Source organism: Mytilus californianus, unplaced genomic scaffold (genome assembly GCF_021869535.1).
Source record: "Mytilus californianus isolate M0D057914Y unplaced genomic scaffold, xbMytCali1.0.p SCAF_9, whole genome shotgun sequence".
NCBI lineage: Eukaryota > Metazoa > Mollusca > Bivalvia > Mytilida > Mytilidae > Mytilus > Mytilus californianus.
In genome coordinates, this window is record NW_026262745.1 from 24010567 (window position 1) to 24027800 (window position 17234).

Consider the following 17234-nt stretch of genomic DNA (forward strand, 5'->3'; position numbering starts at 1 on the left):
AACTATGGACCTCTTGAAATATATCAAGACCTATATTTTAGGACCTACATAATTCGATTTCAGGTTATAAACAAGTAGTTGTGGACATCTTGAAACATTCCAGGTCCTCAATAATTTGATTTTAGGATCTTCATAATTCCATTTAAGGATATCCTTAAATTTCTATTGAGCTTTACAATTATTTCAAGACATCCAGAATTTGATTTTAGGATATCCTTAGATATTGATTAATCAGTAGCTGGTTGACCGCCAAATTTGTATTCTTGTCGTCTAATCAGAAGTGGTGTTGCAATTACCTAACTATTGATATTGGAAGTCCCCTGTTGAAACCATATATATATATATTTTAATTTGTGGTTAAAGATAAAAAAAAATCTTCCTCTCAACTTTTCGTCTCTTCTTTACATGATTTTCCCTTGTCTATGAGTCATTCAAAAACAAATATTTTAGAAAACTGAAATGTGAGAAGAGAATAACGTTCACTAAATTGATGATTACAGTTACTAGTATAACAAAACTAGTCACTCCCACGGAAGAGGGTCCCCATCTATCTGTCATATTAGGACTGTGGCACTCTGTATATCCGTATTATGAGCACAACACATTAAAAATAAGGAAATTGATATATAAGATACTAACGGAACTATAAATGTTAGGTCTATAAAAAGGAGGACAGAAGAAACCAAATGCGAAATCCAAACTGAAAATCAAAGAGTGCACAATTAAATGTCTTGTGTGCTTTATTAACCATTATTGATTATATTTTGAAATTCTTGAGAATAAAGGTGAAATCAAAGGTTTTATTACAAGTATCACATAAACTTTACATTATCAATGATCCATGACAATGACATCAAGGCCAGATAAACCCTACTAGACAGACATGTTCACCTTATGGTCATTCCATACATCCACTATAGTGGACTTTTTGCTTATTGTATCCAATAAAGAGACCAAACCATAAAAACGTAACATTTACCAATGAACCATGAAAATAAGACCAAGCTAAGATGAACCTGCCTACCTTACAATCATTCCGTGCAACAAATATAGTTGACTTATTGCTTATAGTATCTGAGAAACAGACTAAACCAAGAAAACTTAACATTGACCAATTGACCATGAAAATGAGGTCAAGTTCAGGTGAACCTGCCAGGCAGCCATGTTCACTTTACAATTATTCGGTGCAACATGCATAGTTGACTTATTGTTTATAGCATTTGAGAAACAGACTTATACAGGAAAACTGACCATTGACAAATGAACCTTGAATATTTGGTCAAGGTCAGATGAGCCTTGCCAAAGAGACATGTACACCTTACAATCATTCCATACACCATAATATATTCGACTTATTTCTTATAATATATGTGAAGAGGACCAAACCATACAAACTTAACTAACATTGACAAACGAACCATGAAAATGAAGTTAAGGACATATGAATCTTGAAAGACAGACACGTACACCTTACAATAATTTAATATACCAAATGTGGGTCACCTATTGCTTATAGTATTTAAAAAAAAACAGAATAAAACAGAAAAACGTAACGTTAGCTTATCAACCATGACAATAAGGTCAAGGTCAGATGAACCTTGCCAGACAGACACATACACCTTACTATCACTCCATACACCAAATATAGATTACCTATTGCTTACAGTATCTGAGAAACAGACTTAACCATGACAACTTATTATTGACAAATGAACCATGAAAATAAATCAAGGTCAGATGAACGTGCCAGCTAGATGTAAACTTTACAATCATTCCGTATAACAAATATAGATCTGTACTTAGTGTCTTTTTGTTGTCGGGATGTACTAGCTATATATATAGTACCCGTCAACGTCCACTTTGTGTTTTTGTTAGATGTATTTCTATTTGTATCTTTTTGATGAGGTAAGCCATTTTCAACTGATTTATATAGTTTGTTCTTATGTTGTACTGTTACACCACTGTCCAAGGTTAGGAGGAGGGTTGGCGCCTTCGAAATAGTTTAACCCCGAAACATTCTGTATGTGCCTGTAATTCAGTGGTTGTCGTTTGTTGCTGTGTTACATATTTGTTTTTCGTTCATTATTTTGTACATAAATTAGGCCGTTAGTTTTTTCGTTTAAATTGTTTAACATTTGTGATTTCGGGGCCTTTTATAGCCGACTATGCGGTATGGGCTTTGCTCATTAAAGAAGGCCGTACGGTGACCTATAGTTGTTAACTTCTGTGTCATTTGGTCTATTGTGGAGAGTTGTCTCATTGGCAATCATACCACATCTTCTTTTTATATTGACCTATTGTTTGTCCTATCTGTGAAACAGACTTAACCGGGAAATCTTAACATTGACCAATTAACCATGAAAATGAAGTCAATGACATATGATTATTGCCAGACACACATGTACACCTTACAAAAATTCTATACACCAAATATAGGCTACATATTGCTTATAGTATTTTAAAAAAACCAGGTCAAATTATAAAAACTTAACATTGGCCAATCAACCATGAAAATGCAGTCAATGGCATATATTTCTTGCCAGACAATCATGTACACTTACAATCATTCTATACACCGAATATATGTCACCTATTGCTTATAATCACACGACTTTAACATCGATCACTGATCAATGAAATGAGGTCGAGATCAGGTAAACCATGTCTGACGGACATGTAGACCTTGCAATGATTCTATATACCAAACATAGTTGACCTACTGCTTATATTATTTCAAAAACAAACCAAAACTCAAAAACTAAACATTAACAAATGAGCCATGAAAATGAGGTAAAGATCAGATGAAACCTGCAAGATTGACATGTACACCTCACGATTGTTTCATACGCCAAATATGGTTGACCTACTGCTTATAGTATTTGAGAAACGGACCTTATCACATAACTTAAACCTTGATTACTGATCAATTAAACGAGGTTGAGGTCAGGTGAACCATGTCAAAACAACACGTAAACCTTGCAACCCGTATACCTAATATAGTTATCGCATGACATAAACAATATACATTTTTTAAGCAGTCGCTGAACCATGGTAATGAATTCAAGGAAAATGGACATAATACAGTCGGAACCTTCGTAACATAAAGCATATGTATACTAGAAATATGTTTACGCCGCCGCCGGATAGTAATCCCTATGTCTTAGCATCCTACGACTTTGATTGGTAAAGTTGAAAACGTACAAACAAAAGATGTCATGATCGTTACGTGGGGCACTGGGCTGATTTCTTAGAGAGACTGTATCTCGAAAAAGGTTAGGAAAAGCTAAAACATCAAAGGGAGGACCATTGATTAGTTTATTACTACAAGATAAAAACCATATTAATCCGCAATATTTATTAAACTTACTTCCAGAATCCCATTTAACTGTGCATAATTTATCGCTCGAAAGTTCTTGCCATTGAACAAAACAGTCACTAAAACGATGCACAGCGAGGGGACCGGGAAAGATTCAAGATTCAAGATTCAAGAACTTAATATTTTTCATCCAAATGGCATCTTCTGAAAGGATTTGGAGGTTTTGTTAGTAGATGAGTGTGTTCATTAGTTATATGTATATATTTTTACAAGACCTTTTGACATCTTTGAATGTTAAGGTGCGCAGTCAAGTTTACATGGCTTTGAGTTTTTTATGAAGTGCAAGATCACTAATCAAATTTACCCATTTATAAGCTACCTGCATGCCTGAGCCCATTTAACTCACACAGAACTCATATTGTAATAATTCATTTTGAAAATAAATTTTAGCACTGAAAAAAGGCAATTTGGTGAGTCGAACCAAAGCTCGTTATTTTGTATATTAAACTTCTCAAATCTGAAGTAAAACATATAAGTTTGCTGTTTATAATGAATAATTCACAACTTAGTTAATTGTTGCTTTTACTGTAAGAGTTATAATCTATCGCACAGTTTCAACTAATTATTACCGGAAAAGAGGATAAACGAAATAATTATATAAGAATTAAAGATACATGTATGTATTTAAATTATTTAACTTATCGGAGGTCATGTAAACATTCATTTTAACAGGTGAGTTAATAATACATAATGTGTCATAAAATATAAAAGAGGTTTCTTAAGGAGTTTTTTTTTAAATTACATAATTAAGCAAACGTGTTCCCCAAATAAATTCAAGATGGTTTTATAAACTTAGATAGAAATACAATAAATTAACTACTAAACTGAACCGGTAAGGGACACATTGTTCTAAATCATAATTCAGTTAAGACTAGTAAACCGTAAGAAACCTTGAATTTAAACAGTTGAACAAAAGTACGTTTAAAAGTATCACACATAGTTGGTGCAACGAAGACAACACTAGTGTGATAACTGAAATTTAAGAAGTCTGGAAACAAAACACAGTCTACACTTCCTCGTGATTAACGCTCCATAGAAATAACTTACCGCCAGGTAAGACACTTTCTTCCTTTTTAGTGATATGTTTGGTTTTAATTCGCAAAATACTGTTTTTGTTTTTCATGTTAAGTTACTGAAAACTATTAGATTGTTAATTATTATACACTTCCTCCATTTAAAATTTGAAAGACAACTAATTGACCACACGGGTCAGTGTGCGGTTTTGTCATCACTGTATCAGTCTGATTGTGGTCAAACGTCGTGCAATCATTGCATTGTGTCGGGCAAATTGATCGTCAATGTGATAACAAAATTTGGGGAACAATTAAAATTAATATATTGTAATTCTAAAGGACTAACCTCTAATATTTATACCATTTAAATATGATAACTAGAAAGACAAAAAAAATCATACATAGATGCGTGTTAATAGTTTTATTCTATAAATTGATTGTACTGGTGACCCCTTGTTTTATTTACCTTTTTACTGCCATTTGTCAAATATTATTGTTTCGTAAATATCATAGTTCCGCTATTAAAGTTAAGTATTCAAAATATGTTGTTTTTGACATGTCAATGTATATGTCAGAAGTGGATCCAGGATTTTTTGAAAGGGGGATGTATTTCCTGAAAATAAATTTTATGCTAAAAAATCATATATTTTCATATCAAATTGGGGTTTACTCCCTTGAATACGCCACTCACTGTGTGTACGGGAATCAAACGTAACACATTGCATATGACTTTGAGTCTGGCTTACATAATTACAGGTTGAGGATAACTAATATATATCGTTTATAATAAATATATTATGTCCCAAATTTTCTTTAACTTGAATTACATTGATCCGCCCTTCTTGTTGAATTTGCGACATTTTCCTGTGTAATTTGAATTCTTTCAGATTAAAATTGTAGTTCATATGAAATTTTCGGAATAGAAAAATTAAATTAATTGAAAATCACGAATATAATATATATTATTAAAACTTTTTTTAATTATTTTGCCTTAAAACATATCTAAATGCATATAATGACAAAACTATTTAAAGAATTACAAAAATGTGTAAACCTTGTTTATAACTACTAATAGATTAAAAGTTTATCTCTAATTTTATATATGATTCTTTGAACACATAAACTTCTTTATCGAGGTGGTACATGTACATTTCTAACGTTTTTTCTATTGAACAGAATGCAAGTTTCGGTTTGCTTTTCAATGATGTCGGGTTTTACATTTATTGCATTGTTTCTATTTAGCCGAATACAAAGTTACTGTTTGCTTTTCAATGTGTGATAATATTTATGTTACTTATGTAAACCAATATAAGTTATTTATAAGACATGTATTACCAAAATAAGACTAAGTAGTCATAATTTATCCATAGAATGTTGACGTTTCTCTGCAATTTCCAGAATCAATAGACTCTGTAGTTTTTGTAAGGATGACACTGAGGATGAGATACATTTCATTTTAAAATGTCCCACTTATCAAGGTCTTAGATCTTATTTTATTAAACCAAGTTATTGGAGAAAATCTTCTTTATATGAATATATAAAATCAATGAGTTCGAATAATCTTATAGAGCTATATATTTTGGGTAAATTCATATTTCGTGCACAAAAATTAAGATCTGACATGTTATAATATGTTTCACACTACCTTCTGCTATTCTATGTATATTCTATGTAGTTTATGTGTTGTATATAGAAATAAGAAGATGTGGTATGAGTGCTAATAAGACAAATCTCCATCCAAGTCACAATGTGTAAAAGGTACATAATTATAGGTCAAAGTACGGCCTTTAACACGGAGCCTTGGCTCACACCGAACAACAAGATATAAAGGACCCAAAAAGACTAGTGTAAAACAATTCAAACAGTAAAAAACAAACGGTCTAATCTATGTACAAAACGAGAAACGAGAAACACTTATGAACCACATCAAAAAACGACAACCACTGAATAACAGGCTCCTGACAGGTGCATACAAATACAGCAGGTTTTAACGTTTTAACAGGCACCAACCTTTACCCTAACATGAAAAATTAGTGTAACATTACAACATAAAAAGACACACAGTAAAATATCAATTGAAATAGCTTAACTCGATCAAAAAGACATATAAACAAAAACAAGTAAACATACACAGAACGAATAAGTTTGTTCTATGACACAACATAAATACCTGTGATACTTTGATAACAAAAACATTTTGAAAAGGTCACATGCATAGACTGTGTCATTCCTTTCTCAGGAAACTGTCATCATTTTATGCCGCGTACTTTCAAGTTGTTAAGGATATTGATAAATCTAGCAACTTTTACAATTTCTGAAAACTGAGATATGTTAGAAGATGTAAACTGTTTGTTGTATAATAAAATTAAATGAAAAATTAGCGATTAATTTATAAAAAGAATTAATGTGATTTAGAGACATGGAATGGATTTCAGTATATGCATTTTTTTTAACAGTTACAGAATGTAGTTACGACTAAGCTTGGTAAGGCTTTGTACAGGTATATGTAATATAGTCCTGTGTTATTTCAAAAGCAATACAGCTAACCGGTAACAGTACAATACATATCTCATAGTGGACATCGCATAGTTCAATTTAGTAATTCGTCAATACAATTGATACAATTGTTAAAAACAATTTTGGATAATGATATAATTTAATACAATGTAATACAATCGTTCAACAGTTTCAATGTTCAAGTCATGTGCACGTAAACAATACTTGCTAATAAATGGTTTTAACTAAAATTAACGCAAAACAATATTTATTCAGTATTCGGGATTCAGTTTTCTATTTTAGGATAACTATATTTGTCAATGTCAAAACATATATATATATATATATATATAATGCAATTTTCTTTTTCCCCCATTTCATTCATGAATATAATTGTAACCAAATCATTGTAATCATTTTAATCATTTGTACAAAATTTAACTTGATTAGATTATTCTGCCTGTAATGGACGTCTTTAAAGTATTGAACTTGAACTGAGATAAAACTGCAAACCATGACTATCATACATGTGTGTGTACATATGACATCTAAAAAGAAAAATAACAAAAAAAAACAAACTCTGAAGAAAATTCAAAACGGAAAGTCCCTAATCAAATGGCTCAAACACATCAAACGAATGGAGAATAAGAGTCTTTAAAAAAATGACATTGCTTCATTTATAAATCTATCAATAACACGCCGTTTAACTCGACTGTAAATATATCTTATAAAACTTTCATAACCATACATTACTTCAGCCATAGTTAATTAATACATCCCATCTCTTATTTTACATCAGCAATTCAAATTGTTTTTAATTCGACTTTTTACATAACTAGCCTCCAGCATTTCTGCATTACATTTTTTTCAGAATACAATTGTCAGTTTTAAACAATTTACACCAATATTTCATAATTTTACAATACAGCTGTAAATAACATTTGATTTTTCCCAATTTAAAATACGCCATGTAATTTGAAGTACACGTTTTCACTTTCAAAATTCTCTTAAAATATGATGTAGAGTTTCAATATTGAAAATTATGAAATATCCCCACACTTCACTTCCATAAATCACTTTGCCTAAAACATTGGTGTTTTAAATTTGAATATGATAGGATTCATCTTAGTCAAAGAACTGTAATTAGTATTTGAGTGAAGGGACCATTTATTACAATTGAATGGCTATTGTGGTCACAAACTATAACGAATTCTGTGTGAATATACTATAGAGACGAAATGAGTACTTACAGTTTTATTTTTAATTTACAAAAAAATCTGGCAAATTGTAAGAGTTTGTATATTGAACAATCAAAAAAGGGGGATACAAATTCGGATAGCAAGAATAACCGTTTGATTTAAAAAATAATAATATTATTGAAAGATTTATTTATAATTGAAACAGTGTTGATGCGCTATTTCTTTAAAAGAAAATTCTGAATGGGACCAAAGATGGATTTTACTACATAACCCAAAATGGGTGCCAACACGTATATCATAAAGGCGTGTTTTCGGCAGAACTTTATAGCATGATAATTTACTGTCCAAAATACATAATATTCAAAATTATCGACACTTATAACATTTATATTTAAAGTTTAATCATGATTCAGACATGCTTTGAATTCATACAAGCCCCGACTGTCAGCTTTTAAAGAAAGAGAGGGAAACTCGAGTAACTGTCCTATAATGAAACGAACACTCATATAAAAGATGCATGAAGCAATACAAGATAAACACATCCCCCTTATTTAAATATAAAAAAAACCTTTACCACCCAACACACCACAAGGAAATTCGCATTAACACAATAATGACATCTAGAAGACATATCTGGCACAGAAACCATCGTTTAATGATAATTTCGATAATATGAGTTATTGTTGCTTGTAGATTTTACATGATGCTTTTATTGTCCTAATATCATGTTGCAATTAAATTCATGGAAGTTTCAAGTGACACAGGAGAACATTGTTATCCTATATTGAATTCATATTCTAAAGTGAAGTTTCTTCAAACTCAAATAAGAAAACAGATTCACGAGAAAGTGTGGGGGGGCTAAATACTGTCCAGTAAACATGTTTAATTATTTCAATGACAACATATTGTGGTGGATATGTTTTGCAATTAATAGACGACAATGCCGGATTTGTATAGGAATCAACCGTGCTTTTTCATTTATTCTTATGAAACAGAATTTTGAAAAAGAGTGAATATAAGTTCGTGTCTGTCTTTAAATTCAAGTTCCGCTTGATAGATAATGTCTTTTCACAGATTGATTCAAATTTAGTGAAAGCATTTTTTTCCATGGACTTGAAATAAATGAAACAACAGATACAAAAAAGCTTGCTTCCTATTAAGATACATGTAGAAGTTGACAAGGGTTAATTAAGATCCAAACTTTACGATAAAGAGACAATTTCAATCTTCTTCTGAAGTCAAGCCTGTAATTCAGTGATTGTCGTTGTTTGCTATGTGTCATATTTGTTTCTCCTTGACTTTCATTTGTGGATAGTTCTGACATTGGCAATTACACTTATCTTGTACAAATTATTATGACGTTGTTCTAAATATAAGTTCAATGCAATAATACTAAATATAGACTATTTGTTAAATTTGTTTTTAGAATTATGAGTGGAAAATTCTGATCTTAAACTAGATATTAAACAAATATTTCAATAGCAATCTGGACTACTCTGAGCAATATAGAGAACTTAAGATGATGAAATAACGCAGAAATCAAAAGATACCTGAAATCTCTTTTTCCATTTTTTTTATTTTTCTTTAAACGAAAGTGTTATAATCATAGGTTAAACGCAATATTTCTAAATTTAGACTTTTTGTTCCAAATCTATTTTTAATAATTACAGTTACGTATTATTTAACAAGTTGATTTGTTGATAAAAACATACATTTGATGTTCATTATAGGACACATGATTAACCACATAGAAGGAATTTTCTATCGCAATATTACATGTAGTTATATAAAATATACAAAAATCATAGTATTAAATAGTTAGACAAAAGGAGCCAGTTTCTCCTATATTAATAATTTTACTGGCTGTCAGCGACTCTCAAATAATATGATTGTATTGTACAATTGTATGCATTAGGTGAGACGTAAATAAAATATTGAATTGAATTGAATTGTACATGTATGTGTTTCACTCACCGGGCCACGATCAGAAAGTTGGTAAAACCCAGTGAATTCTGATATTAAAACGTTGACATATTATTAAGAAATTGTTCATATTTCCATAGTTTGATTTGTTTTTATTGACGACAATATTGTACATTTTACATGATTTTTTTTGTAGAATTTTGCGTCGAAAGGCAGCACCTGAAAGATAATATATTTATATAACAACTTGTATTTTAATTTAGAATGTCCTTCTTAATTCATTTTCTGGATAAACACTTTATGTTTGCCAAATCTGTAAAAGTTCAGCCACATTTAGACATTGATGATTCGATCACATGTCCAGAAACACATGCCCCCTTGCACTTTCCGTGTTCAGTGCACCATCGATTCCGGGTCGAAACCATACTTTGACGCATATTTTTTAAATGTTCACATCATAATGAATAAGTGTACATATTTTCATATAACAATAAAAATGTGTGGTATTATTGCCAATGAGATAAATTATGCATATATATTTTTTTTATTTGAAATACAATAATAAATTAAATGCTAAATGTTGAATCAACCTGACACCCGTGTCGACAAATTTCATATATTTGTTTATAGATATTAAATTGTAATCATTTGTGCAGGTATTGTTAAACGTATCTGCTAGTATTGTTCAAAATATCTGCAGAAATTGTTAAAATAATATTTGCCGGTATTTTTATAATATCTATCAAGTGATGTTTCATTGATTCTTTACGGAAGTTTTGCCTTTAAGTGCGATTCATAACAGTATATTTGGACAATGTATGGTAAGGGGCGTTTTTGGCCCCCTCTCCAGAAAAGTTTATATTTATATCATTGATGGACTTTGTAAAGAAACTTAAAAAAACAATGATTTTTTTATGTTCCCGTGAAAGGAAGGTTGCCTAGCAACGGTTTTTATTAAACAGCCACATTATCACATAGGGATTGCTTTATCTGTGCAAATTGGATAATTCCAAAAACATATTTGTTTATTTCAGAATAGGTTTAAGTTACAAATGAATAGTGACTTCAATTTCGGTTTGATAAATGCATAGAAAACACATAACAACAGCCAAAAATGATTTTGTTTTGCACTCTTAAGTATGAATGGAGCAACATTAGAACATTTTAGCTTTAATAAATGGTTTAACTTTGATATAGAATAGCTTAGTCGTAGTTTTTTTTCTTTTTTAACGAAGGTCATATTGAGCATAGCAACACATATGTTGCTTAGAAAAAGACAAAAATGATTAAAGTAAAGACAACTACAAATTAATTATTACTTTTATTGAACAATTTAGAACAGCAGCAAATCAGATTGGTGAATAAGAATAACCAGAAGTTATAAATGAGAGTCATATAGATATAAGAAGATATTGTATGAGTGCCAATGAGACAACTCTCCATCTAAGTCACAATTAGTAAGAAGTAAACCATTATAGGTCAAAGTACGGCCTTCAACACGGAGCATTGGCTCACACCGAACAGCAAGCTATAGAAGGGTCCCAAAAATGACTATTGTAAAACCATGCAAACAGGAAAACCAACGGTCTAATCTACATAAATACCGAGAAACGAGAAACACTTATCATATGAACCGCATCAACAAACGAGAACCACTGAACAACAGGTTCCTGACTCTATATGAATGATAGAGCCCCAAATGCTCATTAACAACATAACTACATAAGTAGTGCACGTCTAGCAACAGTTTAAATACCGCAATTTTTTTTTATCAAAATTTTGCTTTTTGTTTTTTAGAGAATATGTTTTCATATATGGTACTGCACTATAACATGGATATTTTATCAGTACTGTCTTTTAAGGTAGCACAATACAAAATTTTTTTTACTTCCAATCTCCAACCTTTAAAATGATGTTACTTTCTTATGACTGCATACAAATTAATAAAAAAGGTATATATAGATAGATAAAAGATTAGTCTTTTAAATGAATGCAATATTTTTGTTATGCAATCATTATGTAATCAATTATTATGCAATTAATGGCAAAATCTTGGTCAGTTCACTTGAATGAATTTAGCTCTGACATCTCTATAACTACACAAGAAATTTTAACGTTATCTTAATCAACACAGCAGGAGCTACAAAAGGGTGTCTCAAATTATCGCTATCGTATTCCATTCTCTCATAAATCTGTAATGAGTGTAAACATCCTTACCACATAAAAGTAAAGATTATTTGATTAGGTGTAAAATTTGATTTATATATTCTATCCAAAATCTGAGAAACCTTTTGTAGATAATGGCTCTAGGAACAACATATTATAAAATCAACCCTCTCGGGGTATCCATGAAGAAGCTAATTTCAATTGAAAGTGGAAATTTCTTGGAAAATTTTGTAGACACATTTAAAATTATAATTAATTACATAATTGTTGTATAATACTAACAGTGCATTAATTTGAAAGAGTAATCTGTTAGCTATTCATAAATACCACTTTTATAAATTTTCAAGCATTATAAAGAAAGTTACAGCATTTTAAAACTGGGGAGTTGGAGGTATAAAATCTTTGTATTGTGCTACCTTAAAGAAGTTTATATCAATCATAGCAACGAAAATGTTGCTTAGCATGCCAAAAAGTTGAATTAAAAAGACTGTTACACATGTTATATTGTTCTACAAATTAGCATAAATACTAATCATATTATCCAGTTCTTTGTAAGAAATACAAATTAAGTTTAATTGAAGTTAAGTTAATTCAAATCAACAACATAGCAACTGAAATAGTGTTTAACAATGTTTCAGAGTGGGCTTTTTGTTATTTGAATTATGAGTTTTGCAATCCTTTATATATGGTTTTACATTTTAATGTTATATCAAAGTAATCATAAGTTGTTTAGGACAAAGTTCAAATCGAGCATAGCAACACATTTGTTTTAACCACAACAGCAAAGACAACTACAGATTTTTCTACAAATAAGCATAAATGCAGATCTGATTGTCTGTAAAAGAAACTCACAGCAATGAATGAAAAGTAGGTCGAATTGTATTTTGTATAAAAAATCTACCAATAGCAAAGAGAATTTTACACATATAAATATCAAACTTGATGAATTAAGAGGGGTCTAGATGGTCGTGTTATTTTCCACTTTTTCTGTCTTTGTTTCTTTACTTTTTGTTTGATTTGTCCCCTTGGTATTTTGTCTCCCTTTTTACCGATATCAAACACTCGATTTTTATATTCCACATTCAAGTAATCAACATCAAAGTAGATCTATAGTCAGCGTCAAAAGTCTCCTAAAAGCAAAAAGTGTAAAAATTCTAATGAAACAAATAACGGCCTGCTTTAAGAAATTTTATTCAACTAAAGACAGTTATGGCAGACGGCAATCAACAACTTTGGAAGCTAGGATTCGACCAGCTGATGACTCGGATGCTTACTCGGCGTCTTACCTGATTGAAATACAGATCCTGCGACTCTTTTCCAAAAAACTCTTTCGATTTAAAATTGATCGTAAGTTATACTGAAATGTGTATTGCTTACGAGTATTTTTACTCTTGAGATCTTTTGTGAAAAGAGCCGCCGTATCCTATCTTCGCTTCGCTTCTAATCATTGTAAGCAGATCGTAGACATATGATATGTACTTCAATCAGATTGACTCGGCGTCGGAGCTACGACTTACTTTCTTGCCCCGATTTTCTTGTTCTAAGTTATAGCAACAAAATCAATATAATCTTATTCTTTTTTTCTTGACTGGCTGAAATCATGAGGTTTTTTACTGATGTTGTTTGGAACCGGAAAAGAAGTGGTGACGATTTGATTGTAAGGAATATGGCAGTTGCTTTGCCTTGTCAGCGGGAATTCAATACGATTATTTCAATATACCAAATATATCTGCGTTCTGACATTCTGACATTCTGACATTTTGTTGCGGAGTAAAATAACTAAGTATTTTGGTTTCTAAAAATAAGGACTAGAAGCATCCGAAAATCGATAATATTGAGGACATATTCAGCCTCCATTTCTGAAACTTTATTATGAAAAATACTGTTAGTATAGCGGACAAGTTCTACATTTAACTAATCGTTTATTGTGATGTTGTGAAAAACATATTGAATTCAATCGCTTGATATGGATTATCTTTCATATTCATACGAAAAATATGTGGTATTTTACTATACTTTTCTATACAGTTTTTCGACCATTTTTTTTTTTTTTTTGGTTGCTACACGTAATTTTTTTTTAATCAGACAATGCATATACTACTGGTTGTACATAACGTTTTGCCTTCTTATGTGTCGTATTATTTGCCCTATTTGAAAAGAAAATAAATGTTTCCTTATTTAAACTTAGCATGATACATTTTTATGATATGCAAACGATTTTGTTTTGTTTTATCATAACGTTATATATAGTATTCAAAACCTGTGACTTACCTTTCAATAAATATAAGTATTATTGATTTCGACTATATTTATTTGGGATTTTATTTCTATTCTCCTTTGCGGTTATGTATAATTTTGCAAACTCCCTCGCATTATTTTTGTGCTATATTCTATTCCTTAAAATTGAACATAAAAGGTGAAATCGATATAACTATTTACATTATATAATATGATCAATTTTTTAGAATTTGTAAAATTTTGCGAAAACGAACGCAAGTACACAAACAAATATGGCGAGGAATTAAAGTCATTCATATTCAATTTTATATTTTCGAAATTCAATTATTAGCATAGACTTATCAATTGTATTCAGGAAAATACTGAATTGAATTAAGTTCATGCTGGGTTGAACTAACCATTTGCTAAATTCAATGTTTATGACCTTGTTTACGCCAAATAAAACGTGTGTAAAAATGGTGTTGATTGAATTAGGTGGGCGGAGATATTTAATTCTATTCTTGTGCTGCTGTTATGTCAATTGGTTCAGTTTCATTTCAGTTTCGTGTATTATCCTCCATTAATTGTAGATCACTACCCTAGGCTATAATGTTGAAGACTAAGCAAACCTGTTAAACATAAAAGTTTCAATAAAAATACCAACACCCAAACATTCTTTCAAGTTTAGAATGTGTCTTATGTTAAAAAGAAAACATGCATAATACACAAGATAAAAAATTGTACTATTTAAAGTTGCTAAACTGTTCATTGCGAGAGGTTCAAAACCAATGTGCGGTGTTTATATAAGTAGGTAGGTGGGATTTACGTATTGACATGTTTGTAATAAAGGGTTCGTAGTATAAACAGTTTACAAGCATAACTATTTTTATGGTGGTAGAATTTATTTTAAAACATTTAAAACTGTTAATGTTCGAAATTGGATATACTTTTGACTCTCTTGTACTGTACTCATGGTCATAATTACACCCTTTTAGAACGTTGGTGGTGCATCTCATTGCACATATTCCTAGCTGAGCGTTCTATATCTTCATTCATTTTTGTCCTTTATCCTTCTGAAGTAGGTTTATAACTTCTAGTCCATAGGTGCATCGTGGTACTGCATATGATCCCCATAGTTAAAACGCTACCATTGGTGAGAAAAACCTTTGTACATGTAAGCCAGCTCAGAGTAGACTATGTATAGTTGCCTAGCTACCAGTTCATATTCTTTCTGAGATATCTACTTGGTTTCTCTTATTACCAAGGTATTGGTCTCTTTTGTTCTATTGATGGCATTCTCTGTCACATTTAGGCCTTCTGCATTCTGGTATAGAGTTTTAGATTTGATCATTTGAGTTGATTTTCACCAGGTCCCTTTTTTGTGGTGCTATACTATATCCAGAATTCATTGTGCATCTTCTATGCTATTTGCCATGTCAGCAATATCATCTACAAATGAAGGTGCTGGGACTTGTATATAACCAATTATTGCTCCCAAGCCACTTTTTACAATACAATCCAGTATTCATTGTTATAAAATTTGTAAAGGGTTTTTGATAATTTTGCGCTATGTTGTAATCACTGAAGTACATTAACCTCTTTTGTGTATTGTCCTTCCCATGTTATCTTAATGCTCATTTCTCTATATAGGTTTCTTTGAAGAATCTTTAGTTTCCTTTTTATTCCACAATGGTACAGATTATTGAATAGGAATTCTTTGGTCAGTTTATTAAAAAAAAATTCTACATCGACGGTCATACAGATCTTCAATATCTTCACTTTCTTGCTTTCTCCAATTGCTTCTGATGTTAGAAATACTGGACATAAGGAAGATTCTCCCTCTGTAAATCCTCTTTGTAAACTATTTTGAATGGTGTTAATGACGGTATCAACGCTAGCTAATGTCTTTGTTACAGTTTTTCCTCTATAACTACCAGGGTTTGTCTTATATTATTCCTTTTTAGGATTGATGTTAGAATCACAGATTTAGAAAGATTGGGAGATCCAGATATGTTAAGATTACATTTATATGTACATATGTTTCATATGTTTCATATGTACTATGAAGGAAGTTAACTACTTTATCCCATACTTATAGTGTTCAGCTGATATTTCGTCTTCAACTGGTTCTTTTTCTGCTTTAAGTTTTTCTATGGCTGTATTTCCTCCTTCGTTGTAACATTGTCAATATCAAGTCCCTTTTCTTTCTCTGTTTTTTTCAATGATTTCGTTTTTAATTTCTATTAGCTATAATTACTCGGTATCAAAATTTGGTTCTAATGTTGGAGTAGCTAACTTTGGGAAATGCTCCTGTCATATGTTCAGGATTTTTTGTTCAACTTCTGCAGTCTTATCATTCGTATTGAGTATTTTTGCATTAGATATTGGCGTTTTTTTCTTTATGTTATTTAATTTGTAGACTAGTTTAGTATCTCCAGTTGAGGCTTTCATAATTGTTTCTGCAGTTGTATCTCTCTGCGAGGCATAAGCTTGTTGTTTTCCCTTTCTCATTATTCTCCTTGTTGTGGTTATTAGAAACCTATGACATCAAATTCGCACGAAGCTTCATTCATGACCCTTTCAAAACTTCGTTTTCGGTACAACTTATGTTTGAAAACCACTGTGATAAACTCCCATTCTAACCAATAAATACTTATAGCTGCTATCCTCTCGGATATTGCCAGTCACAGACTTTTCAGACCGGTTCGCATAGGAAAAGATGAAATGGAGAAAAGATCCATTTTAAAACTTTCTTTGGTCAACAAAGGCCACGATGCCATCAACTGGGGCCATACCCTTCATCATAAATCAGTTCAATAATAAAAAACTCCCTACTCTTAAAGA

At 31.0% G+C, this 17234-nt stretch overlaps 2 protein-coding genes across 3 annotated transcripts in view; both read left to right on the forward strand.

The window, feature by feature from the left end:
• LOC127715545 (uncharacterized) overlaps positions 1-17234 on the forward strand; it is a 135771-nt gene that overhangs the window by 3319 nt on the left and 115218 nt on the right. The window lies entirely within an intron of this gene.
• The window catches only part of LOC127715538 (membrane-associated guanylate kinase, WW and PDZ domain-containing protein 1-like), a 98559-nt gene continuing 85641 nt past the window's right edge, over positions 4317-17234 (forward strand). For both annotated transcript variants that reach the window (XM_052221623.1, XM_052221624.1), the window contains exon 1: positions 4317-4429. The gene's annotated coding sequence lies outside the window, so the exon portion shown is untranslated. The remainder of the gene's footprint in view (positions 4430-17234) is intronic.